This window comes from Phasianus colchicus, chromosome 1 (assembly GCF_987193195.1).
Source record: "Phasianus colchicus chromosome 1, bPhaCol1.hap1.1, whole genome shotgun sequence".
In the NCBI taxonomy this organism is placed as follows: Eukaryota; Metazoa; Chordata; class Aves; order Galliformes; family Phasianidae; genus Phasianus; species Phasianus colchicus.
This window is the reverse complement of record NC_143436.1, coordinates 131,444,394-131,456,758: the sequence shown is the minus strand read 5'-3', so window position 1 is coordinate 131,456,758 and position 12,365 is coordinate 131,444,394. Positions and strand designations below refer to the sequence as shown.

At 48.3% G+C, this 12,365-nt stretch overlaps 1 protein-coding gene across 8 annotated transcripts in view; it reads left to right on the top strand.

Moving 5' to 3' along the window:
- The first annotated feature begins 5,061 nt into the window (after window positions 1-5,061).
- The window catches only part of JADE3 (jade family PHD finger 3), a 62,114-nt gene continuing 54,810 nt past the window's right edge, over window positions 5,062-12,365 (top strand). For 2 of the 8 annotated variants that reach the window (XM_090126545.1, XM_090126512.1), the window contains exon 1: window positions 5,062-5,325. The gene's annotated coding sequence lies outside the window, so the exon portion shown is untranslated. Of the gene's footprint in view, window positions 5,326-5,895; window positions 5,978-6,068; window positions 6,169-6,393; window positions 6,657-12,365 lie in introns of those variants that run through there. The other 6 variants (XM_090126532.1, XM_090126506.1, XM_090126488.1 and 3 more) reach the window with 5 other exon arrangements.

The following is a 12,365-nucleotide window of genomic DNA, read 5'->3' as shown; positions in this document are numbered from 1 at the left end:
AATGAGTAAGCCTTCTGAATCCATAAGGGTGATTGCTGTAACTGTTTGGAGGTCTGCAGGAGCAGCTCTTCCAAGGTGTGTTTAAACCTGGTCTGAACCATCTGAATTCTAGTCTGACATTATTAAAAGCTATGCATAAATGCTGATTGTAAGTAATCCAAAGCCTGGATTTGGGAAGGATGGTACAAGTAGACCGCAGCACTTTCTTAAACTGCATGCTGTAATATGCTGGTTTTGCATCTGTTTGGGTAGAAGAACAGTTCTGTTGTGGTCCATCCAGTTCCCTGTGTACCTCAGGATTTGCAACGTGAGCTATAGCAGTTTGCTGAGGATAACAGTTTCTGAAAAAATAACATCTTGCTGTATTGGCAGTCTGGAGTTTTTTCTTTAACATCGAGTAAGAGCTCTGTTTCTGTGGGGTGAATAACACAGTCATCTCTATATGAACAACCTGAGAAGTGTTAAACCTGATAAAACAAGCACATGTGAGAGGCTGGGAGTCTTGGTGTATTAACAGGCTGGACGTGGTTATCTGTCCAGTTTTCTAGAAGAATGCTTTTCACTGCTTTCATTTCAACAGAATGCCTGAGTGCAATAAGACTGTTGCTAGTAACGTCTGTGGTCATGCAGTCTTGTTGATGCATATGTAATCGTTGCTGGTTCTGAGTAAGAGAAGAAAATAGAGGGGGAAGTGAGAAACTTTTAAAAAGCTCTGAAGTTTTGTGAACACAAAAAAAGTGCAACTGTACATTGTTGTTTGTTGGTGTTGTTTTCTAAACATTCTAATCTTTGGTTTTGTATGCTTTGATGGTGTACCTGACTGCTCTCCTGGAATGCAGGACCAGGATCTGTCAAGTATGAGTCTCCTCTTTGCAATAGCACAAACAATTAAAATGCCATAACTTTACAAGGGCCTGATGAAATCTTCCAAATCCACATGGATTTTTCTCTCCCAACATTCTGAGAAAAAAAAAAAAAAAAAGTACAGGAAGCTTGTCCTTAAAAGCTTCCTTAAAATGAAGTTGATAGGTGAAGGAAATAAGGTTAAGAGGCTCTTGAACAGTATGTAAATAAGGGTTTGTCTGATGTTCCCAAACTGCAAATGCTAAAAGCATTGCTCTTACAAATTCCACTAAAATGATGGGGTTAAACTTAAAGTTAACCACCACCATGAAGCTAGGACCTCAAAGGACTTAGTGTCAGGAAGAGAGGTATGTATTTCTTTTTTTCTTCCTACTTCATTTTCTTACAAAGACAAGGGGGAATGGTTTTAAGCTGAGACAGAGGAGATTTAAGTTAGATATTAGGAGGAAGTTTTTCCATCAGAGGGTGGTGACACACTGGAACAGGTTGCCCAAGGAGGCTGTGGATGCCCCATCCCTGGAGGCATTCAAGGCCAGGCTGGATGTGGCTCTGGGCAGCCTGGTCTGGTGGTTGGTGACCCTGCACATAGCAGGGGGGTTGAAACTGGATGATCGTTGTGGTCCTTTTCAACCCAGGACATTCTATAATGATTCTATGATAAGAATTGTAATGATTGAATCCCAGTTCATAAAGTCATGTGAGAATCTCTGCTTTAATTTTTATACAGCTTTGTCCTTGTGATGTTGAAAAAAACTCAAATAGATGTATGCTTTTTGTTGTTGTTATTGTTGTTTTGCCATTAATTATGTGTCTCAAAAATAGAATGGAAACTACCCTTTTCTTTTTTTGGGAGGAGGCGTGGAGAGACAGTTGATTTGAGATTTCTGAGCACTTAAGGAGTGGCAGCTTTATTTCCTCTTATCTAGGTGAATGCTAAGTACTTTAGGGAGATTTCTCCCAAACAATCCTATTTGGCATATCAGGGCATCCAGTTTTCCAACTCTTTTAGATAAGAGATGCAATAACTTTCCACAATAATGCAGCTATCATTGATTCTTTTTTGGTAGGTAGGTACTGGTATGTGTTTAGGATACAGACTCCCAATACCAACAGATACGGTTTGAAAGCTGCTGGCAGTTCTCTCCATTCTGTATTACTGTTTAAGAAGGAGACAGATAAATAGATGTTCTCCATGTGCACAAATCTTTGAACTTGTCAGATCCTGGGAAGTGAAGCTGCAACACGTGTTTTGCTCTGAAGAGAGTAGGTGCTTTGTGGCAATGCTAGTGCTTTATTTGTCTGAATGTGCTGACCTTTTTAGGAGGAGAGACCCTTTTCTCTCATTTCTGAAATCCCTTCTTAAAAAACACTTCAGGTGCTTTTTTTAAAAAAAAAAAAAAAAAAAATAAAGAGTTCTGCAGATTAAATGGAAGGGCTGTGCTGTGACCCGAGGGCATCTTTTGAGAGCTGCCCCAACAGGTGCTTAAGGATTGGCTTCAGCCTTAGAAGAAACAATAATCTTTTGAAGCTCTGAGTGTTCTTTGCTTCTATTTCTAATACTTCATATCGGAAAGAAACACTTCAGTCACAAGAGGATTTTGAGACAGCTAATGATTCTCAGATGAGACTCTACTTTGCATTTTTTTTTTCCCCCAGCAGAAGCAAGTTGCTCCACAGCAATAATTAGCTCTCTTGTTTGCAGGTGGGTGTTTGTGCTTTGCTGTAACACTTCACTAATTTTGTTCATTGTGAAAAGAAAATAAGGGAGGTAAGCTTCTCTGTCTCTTCCAAGTAGTTGTCAGTGCTTGCTCTCATTTCAAGGGCATGATATCAAGACTTCATCAACAGAGCCTGATCTACCAATGAATCAAATTTTAAGCAGTATCTGCAGGTTTTAAAGAAAGGAGTAATGCCAAGCTTTGGTGTCGGCACGTTTCTTTTTGCATCAGGGATAACTACAGCTGCTCCCATAGAGGATTACGTGTCCAGGCTGGGAATGCTACAAAGACTTGGAGATAAGGGGGGTACAAATGAAGGGATATGAACCTTTTTCTTACTTCCCTCCCTGCCCCAGCTGCTCCTTCACGGTGCTCTGACCTGTTAGCCATCTGCTTCACTGTTCTGGCATCTGATCAGAGATAGCAGGTTTCATAGAAAACAGTATTTTTTTTTTTTTCCATTGAAATTAACTGCAGTACTTCTAGGTATTTCAATTATAGATGCCTCTTTCATTGCTCGAGTCCATGTTAAACTCTGAGTGACCCAACTTCTCAGATGTTAAACATTACTTCAGTGTAACTTTCTTAATACGCAATATACTGTGTGCAGCCTTCGTGTAGCTGCATAGCGACTCAGTTCAACTTGAGTGTGGTATAGATGCATACGTTGTTTCATCTTGACCATACCTCTTACATTTCTAGCTTCCACAGCATTTCTCCCCAGGGAGGACTTAAAGTTTGTGTGCTATATTTTATCAACTTGTTAACATCTGGCTTTGCAAATTCCTCATATTCTCTAGGTGTGCAAGAGCATCTGTAGTTTATCCTTTCTCAGGAAAAAGTGGAAACTGTTGCATGTGTCTTTGCAAAGAGCAACAATGTGCAAACTGCTTCCTATTTGTTTATCTTGCTACGTTTTCCTATAGAAACGAGTAGCAAATGCAAATGTAATTCTGTAAAAATTCGTATAAAATGGCAAATAGTTTGCTAGAAGTTACATGTGCAGATGTGGATTTACTGCAGAACCAGAGGTTGGGGTGGGATGTCTTTCGCTTCTGACCCGAGACAGGCAGTGCAGGATGGTGTGATCCCAAGCATGCCCAATGAAGGTGGCTGCCCAGCAGCATCTTGCCTGGCACAGGCTTCTAGTGAAGTCTTTTGTATAAAAAGCAATTCAGCAGAAGACTTCTCTTGGGAATGTTTCTTCATAGAATGTCCTGGATTGAAAAGGACCACAATGATCATTCAGTTTCAACCCTCCTGCTATGTGCAGGGTTGCCAACCACCAGACCAGGCTGCTCAGAGCCACATCCAGCCTGACCTTGATCCCCTCCAGGGATGGGGCTTCCACAACCTCCTTGTCCTTCAAAATGACCAATACTTTAACCATTGTATGTACTCCATAAGGGTTCATGGATGCAAAAACAATGACAAAAAAGTTTTCAAATCCAAATGAATATTGGTACTTGAATATGGTTTCCTTTCAGTCTGACTTGATCAGGTTTGAAATTCCCTTTATGACCAGGAAATGGTCTACTCCTACTACAGACAGACTTGACTTTATCATTCTGAGTCCTCTTCATTCTGGACTTCAAATCTCTTTGTCTCATTATTGTTGCCTGCTGTAACGCCACGGCCACTCAGGTTAATAGAGGCTACCACAAGGGGGGGGGGGGGAATAGGGGAGAGCTATGCCTGGTGTTTTGCTTGATATTGTGGTTTACCAAAGCTGCTCAGAGAAGGCTCAGAGTGTTTTCCTGGCAAGTATGTATTGATGAACAGAAGGCAAATGAGGTGATCGCTGGTGCGTGAAGGAAGTCATTTGCGTCAGCGTCACTGGTTGCTGTCTAACTGCATTTGTAGAAAGTTACATTTTGCATTACACGCAGGAATACTAACCAGCTATCAAAAGACAAGATGTATTTTTGCAACGGATACAATTTCCACGAAAGTCCCTGCTAGCAGCAGCGTTCTACAGTCAGAAACTAACATGGCCTTGGTTGTAGCTGACTTGGAGAAGTACTGGAGAAGTGATCTGCTGAGAGTTAGTCAGTAGGCGTGCTGTGCTGTGCATGGGAAGTCCAGGCGAAAAGCAGAGTGAGCTTGCAGAGTGCCCATGGCAGTGCTGTATGGCAGTACCTCCCTGGGCCTGGGGAAGCTGTGTGCATGTCATAGCATGGCAAAACCAGCAAGAGGTGTTGGGCTGGAGGGACCCTGTGGCCAGAACTGCTCTGTCTCCTTTGCCATGAGCTGTCTCATGTCACTGCTTGGCTGCTGCCTCAGCATGGTGCAGAAGCTCAGATATACCAAGCCATCACTGCTGCGCTTGGTGCTCTCCTCCTTCCTTCTCCTTTGCACAACACTTTTTGCTCGTACCTTTTCCTAGATATAGGACACCAAATGTGTTTTCCCACCCTGCTGAAGCCCATGCGTGGCTTCCTGTGCAGTCAGCAGCCTTCCCATGCCTCCAGCACCACGCCTGCGACGCGGGCAGGCCCGCGGTAAGGGGGTGAGAAGCTGCACGCCGTGCCTGACGCAAGGGATGCGTGGAGCAGAAGCATGGGGGCTGCGCGTGGGCACCAAGCCGAGTAACGGAGGAGGTTTGCCGTATATTGGGTCGTCGCTTCCCTCGTTCTGAACGATGCCGCCCATTGTGCCCATTTCTGTCAAACGCCGTTCCAGCGGGGAGCTCCGCCGCGGGTCGGACGATGACCGTCACCGGCCGGCCGAGCGCTGCCCTAAGGTAGGCTTCGGGATTCGGTAGGAGCCTTGCGTAACTCCGGCCAAACGCTCTAAATTTAGCGCTCCGTGCGGCGCCCTCGGAAGCGGCTGGAAAGCGGCCGGGCCCGGGGCCGGCCCTGCGGCGGGTGAGTCAGCGGCGGGGCGCGGGGAGCCGAGCCGAGGGGCGACAGAGCGGCCGGACGGCCGCCCCCCACACCGGGCGCTCCGCGTGGCCGCGCTCGCCGCGCCGCCCCGCCCCGGGGGGCCGCGCCGAGGCGGGGCGGGCGGGCCGCAGCCCGCGGCCGGCAGGAAGGGCCCGGCGCGGGCAGGGAGGGAAGGGGAAGAGGCGGAGCCTGCCGCCCGGCGGTGTCACCAGTACAATAGGGCTCTTGTGCGGCCGGAGGAGGGGTGGGGGCGGGCGCGGGCCTGGCCGCGGCGCGCCGAGCAGCCGGCACGCAGGGCGGGAGCCGCCGCCGGCCACGGGCCCGGGCGGGGGCGATGCGCGCCGGCGCGGGACGGCAGCAGGAGCAGCCGCAGCGGGAGCGGCAGCAGCACCGGCGGCAGCCGCCGCGGAGGGAGCGTCGGCGCCAGCCCTGACGGCCGCGGCCGCCCACGCCGGCGAGCGGACAGGCGGCGGCGCGCCGGGCCGGGCCGTGCCTCGCCGGCGGCGGGAGGTGAGCGCGGCCGGGCGGCCCGCGGGGAGGCGGGGCGGGGGTGGGCCGCCGGGGCCGCCGCGCCGGGCCTGTGCGCGCGGGGGAGGCGCCGCCGGGCCTGCGGCGGGCGGGAGGCGACGCTTGGCGCCAAGGCCGAGGAGGAGGAGGAGGAGAAGGGAGCGGGCGGCGCGTCCCGCGGCGGTGCGGGCCCGGTACGTGGGGCGGCGCGGGGCCGGCGGGCAGCGCGGTGCGCGGTACCCGGTACCCGGCCCGCCGCCGCCTCCGCACGCGTGCCGCTGTGCGCTGCGGGTCCGGCCGCGTCCGGAGGGAAAAGTTGCGGCGGCTCCCGGCGGCCGGGTCGGGCGGCCGCTCCGCCTCTCCTCCCGCCGGCTGCGCTCGGGCCGGGCGTGGCGGGGCGCGGGGACTCGGCGCCCTTTTGTTCGGGCGGGAGGCGCGCCGCGCCGGGCCGCGGCGGGCGGGCGGGCGTCCTGCCGGTGCCGAGTGTCTCCTGCCGGCACGCCGCGGAACTTGCTAGAACTCAGTTTGACAATAAAGCACTGGCGCAACGCCTCCGCCGGGCGGCCCGAGCGCGACGCTCCAAGGTGAGCGGCGGGCACGGGGAGCGGGCTGCGGCGGGCGGGGCTCCGCGCCTCCGAGCGGACCTGGCCCGGCCTCCTCGCTTTGCGACGTGAGCCCGCAGGTAACGCGGGGCGGCGGGGGGTGCTGGGTGTGGGCTGTCCTGAGGTACATCCCTATAGGGGGAACTCATGCTTTCCTTTTTTTTTTTTCTTCCTTTTTTTTTTTTTTTCCCCCTCCTTTTAGACTCTCTTTTTTGTTTGTTTTTTGATGAGTTGAGATGTTGTTCGCAAATGTAGGTACTGGAATGGGCTGCCCAGGGAGGTGGTGGAGTCACCAACCCTGGAGGTGTTCAAGGAACGTTTGGATGTTGTGCTGAGGGACATGGTTTAGTGAGAACCATTGGTGATAGGTGGATGGTTGGACTGGATGATCTTATAGGTCTTTTCCAACCTTGGTGGTTCTGTGATTCTGTGAAATTGCAAGCGGCTGCGTGCTTTAATTAAAACATCACTACGTTAGTGCAAAACCACAGCTTTCAGGTACAGCATATTAAAGAGGAAAGGAGGAGGTAGCATCCAATTTTGATTAGAAACCCTCTGATTAAAGCACACCGGGAACTTGAAACTGTTGTGCCTCTCTGTTGACATAAAAGAGCCTTTCCGCTAAAACTAATGGTGAAAGGAATGGCCTCATCTCGGTGCATGCAAACGCTGTGTCTGCAGGCAGCTTGTTACGTCCCATTGGTGTTTGTTGCAGGCTGCCCCACAGAGCATCAGCAGTACGTGCACCTGCTAGGCACTGCATGTCCCAGCACTGGCTGGAAGCATTGGGAGGTGGGCCTGGGGAGGGAGGCCACAGTGCTTTTTTGCAGCTGCCACGGAGTTCCTTGGTGGGACAGCAGAAGAGCATTCATCTAAAGGAATGAAAGGGAAAAATGCTAAGAAAGCACTTTTCCCATTAAAACCAAACTGGTGCTTTTAAGACCTGAAGTGTTGGCTGTTTTCTTTTTTTTTCTTTTTCTTTAACTGAACTTCTGACCTCTTTCCAGGCTAGACATGACATGACAAAGCTCCTTTCCAAGAAGGCTGCCTTTGTATATGGCAAAAGGCATCACGATAATTGCAGCTGCTTCTCTTTTACCTGTCCTTCATTTTATGTTTCCTTATCTGCTTTCCTTGTACAGGACTGGCTGCGCTCTCTTCCCCCCAGCAGTGAAATTCCCCCTGGGTTGGGTCAGGCAGTGCAGCAGTTTTCAGCTTCACGTGTTTCATGTACATGTAGCAGGTATCTGCAAAGAGCTGCCAAGGAACTGGAACATGTGCAGTGGTGTTCTTTGGCAAGAGTGCATCTTTATTTGGGATTTCATTGAAATCATGCAAGTCTACTGTGATTCTAAAGATCTGGCCTAGAGGACCTCAGTGTAGTACTGGAATAAACCCAGCTTTCCTCTCCTGCAGTTCAGTGGAAACTTTGCACCCAGGTTTCATTGAGATAACTGAAGTTGCTGCAGGCTTTATTGATGCACACTTATTGCATAGATGTGTATAACTCACGTATATGTGGTCACTGCAATAGCTGCTATGTGTGGAGTGCTGAGCAGCATTTACCTGAAGAGCCTGCTAGAGCTCATGTGTGGATTTTGTCTATATGTGACCTGACCTTTGGTGTGAACATGAGAGTGCAAGGCTGTAGTGAGAGCTGCTGCAAGGGTAAGGCTTTCTGGTGAAGAGCATGGTTGAATCCTGTACGGGCTGCCTCAGATCAAAGCCCGAGGGCATTCCCCATGGTCTGTTTAGGTGAGCATTTCGGTCTTCAGAATCCATTTTGCCCTAGAGGACTGGGAGTACTGGGATTTCTGTTAGCTCAGCAGGAGCTGGGACGTACTGAGAGTAAGAACAGGTGCCCATTTGGGCAGTGCATCTTTTATGATGCATAGGTGAAAATGTGCTACAAGTTTGTGCAGTGTGTCTTCTCGAATCCTGAGATGCTGGTTTGTGGGCTTGGGGCTGTTAGTCGAAGAGGTTCGGTGGGGTGGTGTTACGTCCATTTTTCAGGCCAATTCACTAATTAAGAATGTTGTATTAACTGAAATTTGAAGCTTAATAAAATGTCAAGCGCAGGTGTCATATTTTCCCATATTTTGTATCCAAAACCTTATCTTTTTGACTAGAGAAGTGATGGCATGCTGCTTTGGCTAGTTGCCCTGCATCCAGATCCAGCAAGGCTTACTTTGCTCACTATACACCAAAACAAACCTAATCAGAGCTTGCTGCTCTGTTGTGCAGGTTTAAGCTTTCCTGGCTCCCTAGGCCACTGCACGCCCTTGGCTGTAGCTCCCCCAGATCTATGGAATGTCTGGAGGGGGAAGCAGCTCCTGTTTGACTGTGTGGCATCTCTCTTTGTTTTGTGAAGATTTGAAGTGCTTGTAACACTTAAGGCTTCGTGTAATTGGAGACATAAATGCAATTTTGAGATACTTTACTTAAAATAGAAACTAACAAGTTAATAATAGCTCTTATCAGTGATATTTATGTCATGAAAGCCAGCAGATGCTGGTTGTGTCTCGAGAGGTTGCTGGGTGCGTTAAATGTTGTGTCAGGGCTGGATGCTGGTGGAGGACAGGTCAGAGCAGAGTGGCAGAACACTGAGGTCTGCAGGGCCTGGTGTGATACGGGACGGCCTCCTGCCTTGCCAGGGTAAGTTTAGGTTGGATATCAGGAAACACTTCTTTATAGAAAGGGTTGTTAAGCACTGGAATAGGCTCCCCAGGGAGGTGGTTGAGTCACCATCCCTGGATGTGTTTAAAATCCGTTTGGATGTGGTGCTCAGGGACATGATTTAGCGAAGGGTTGTTGGAGTTAGAGTAGTATGGTGAGGTTGTGGCTGGACTTGATGATCTTGAAGATCTTTTTCTAATCTGAGTAATTCTGTGATTCTAAGATTCTGGATGGGGCATGGAACCTTTGCTTCTTGAACTGTATTTAACACTCTGGAGCACTTGTGTTCCTTACGCTTGTTGCTGCCTTACATTCAGAATTGCAGAATGAAATGCCTTGCTTATTGAACTGCAAGCTGAACGTAACATATCATGTTGTTAATGCCTCGGTGTGTTTTAATTAGAACTGGAGGGAGATGTTAAAAAACAGGTTTATACACATGCCTGACTGGTTGCTGAAACAAATAGGCCTGTCACACCATCTGGAGGAAGTCGTGTGTTATTTAGCTATTCTACTGTCCAGGCCTCTTTCACTTGTTCCTTTTTCTTTCTTTTTCTTTCCCTTTTCTTCTTGTTTCTCACCTTTTCTTATTCCTACAAACGCTGCCTGTGCGAAGCTGCCGCACCTACTGGAAGCTGCTGCTAGGCTGAGGCTGCTGTTCCTATTCCACCTGCCCAGGTTGGTAGTAGGGGCAGCGTGCTGCCCACCTTACTCCCCAGCACATAACCATGCCATAGGGTGGGAGTGCTGGTCACAATTAGTCAGCATTGTGCCACAGTGCGTGCGGCGCACGAAGCTGGCGGGAAGCTGCCATCTTGTGGTACAGGACCTGGGGCTGGCATCAGGAGGCCTGTGTGGGGCCAGCCTGTGAGCAGTGCTGCTTCTGCCCGTGCTTCATCGTGTCGTGTTGTGTGAGCAAGGTGCTTCGCCTGGGTGAAGTGCACAATAGGAGTCTGAGAGAAAAGGTTTGTGTTTGTTTGGTTTTTCGTTAACGTGAAGACGTTGCTGTTAGATTGACACAGCTGTTAGGTTGATAGAGGGATGTGGGTGTTCGTGAGCACTTGAAAATTGTAACTATACACAGAGCTTTCCTTCCTGCTGCTTTGAAAGCGCGGCTGTTTTGAGCAAGCCAGGCACTTTTTAAATAATGCTTGCTTTAAGGAGTATTAAAATATAGAGAAAATTATTATTTGCACTAGATATTTAAATCTTCTCATATATCATGTACAGCGGAATAAATGGGCAGTATTTTCTTTCTACTGCTGCACAGAAAACCCTGGTTTTGGGCTGCTGTGCACAAAGTGTATAGGAGAAGTGTGTGTTCTGACAAGGGAGGAAAGAAATGTCCCTAGCGGGATTACTTGTGGTTTTTAATTCTCTTCATTGTTCTGCTTTTAACTGCTTGCATTTCTTTAATACTCTTCGTGTGTTGATTTACAGGCTTTGGTATTGGAGCAGCTATAGTGGAGTCATCGTTGAAGTAGTGCCACATTCCAAGCAGGTTTGGGCTCTGGCAGAGAAGGGCTCATGCAGCTAAAACATGCCGTGTGCGTGTCGAAATGCAGGAGCAAGCAGTTGGTGCATTGGTGGTAGAGTGAGGGGGAGCCTCTGCAGAAGGGCATGGGGTGTCCCTTGCTTCTGTTAGCAAGGCAGGAGCGTGCTGCAGAGGAAGGAGAGTGGCAGAATTGTGCTCCTGTGCCTCCCTTGATGCAAATAGGCTCTTTTTGCTGCAGCTAATGGACTGAAATGAAGTGGTGATAACAGGTGATGATTTGCAGTGAAAGGTAAACCTTGTTAAGTGTTGTTTGATAGGAAGGAGAAGGAATGCTTGTTTCTAGTACGGAAAATAGTTTTCTGTGTTTTCCAAGGCCGCCGACTGGTGATATGACAGGGGAAGGATGGCTGGTCATCAGCACTGCTGCGCTGTGATAGCCCTAACCTTGTCTGGGGGAGTTCCAGCAACTCTTCCACATCGGCTTAATTCAGGAGCTGTTGTGTTCTTTTGAAAGAATCAAATTGACTGTCATTTAAGCAACTGAAAGGCAGATACTTAAACCCGATAATGAAGTTGCAGTTTTCCTTATGTTAACAACATAATCATTTCCAGCGTAGCATGAAATGAGCAATCTTAAGAAGTAAGTGAAGCATTTTGCCAGGCGAATTTGGACTTGCAGTTCTGTAACAGAATGTGCTGAGAGCGAGGGAGGAACTGAAGGGCTGATGTTAATACAAGGTGCTTATTTATGAGCAACAGTGTTGTAATGGCCATTGGCATAGATAGGAAGGAAAATTCACTCCTGCTTAATGGTATTGATTCTTCGATGGAAATTATTTTTGCACAATGCTTTGTCCCTGTTGCATAAATGAATTTTCTGTGCTTTATTATCTAGAGTATAAAGTACGCGTAGTTTACTTGCAGCAGGAGCTGAAAGCGATGTAGGCAGTGGCAGGCAAGTTGCATCCATGTACGCTGTTACAGTTTTGATGGAGACCTGGCTTGTGCTGATAGGACAGCTATACGGAGGTGAAATAACTGGAATAGCTGTTGTGAAATGTGAAGCATCTGGCCTGAGCTCAACAAAAGACAAATACGCTGAAAATTAGATTATGTACCAGTACTTAGTGTATTCTCTGTCTTCTTTTGCTTAAAACTGACTATATATGATTCTTTGCAAGATAAAACATCGTGTTTTCATTTTTCATCCCCTACAAACGTCAGAAAATTTCACAAGGCAAGATGTAAGTTATCAGAAAGCTTCTGACGGTCGCCTCGATATCAGTCAAGAGTCTGTGACTCCCATTACAGGGATTAATTTGGCTTAAGTGCTGTCTTGGATCCTTTGTCCAGTGTCTTCTTAGCTTGTTCTAGGCTTTCAGAAGCCTCTCTATGCAAGCAGAAGTGTGCATGAGCTCAGACTGACATCTACTAGCTCTTACAGGTGCTGTTTCATTCTGTGTTTAAGATTATTAACACAGATTTGTTCTGTGTCCCCACTTCTGTGTGCTTAACTTCAGTATTTCAGATAGTCCACTTGAGGTATGAATGGGTTAAGTGTTGAAAAAAGCTCTAAAGTAAATTAAAAAGGGGAGGAGGGGAGGCCTCAAACGCACAT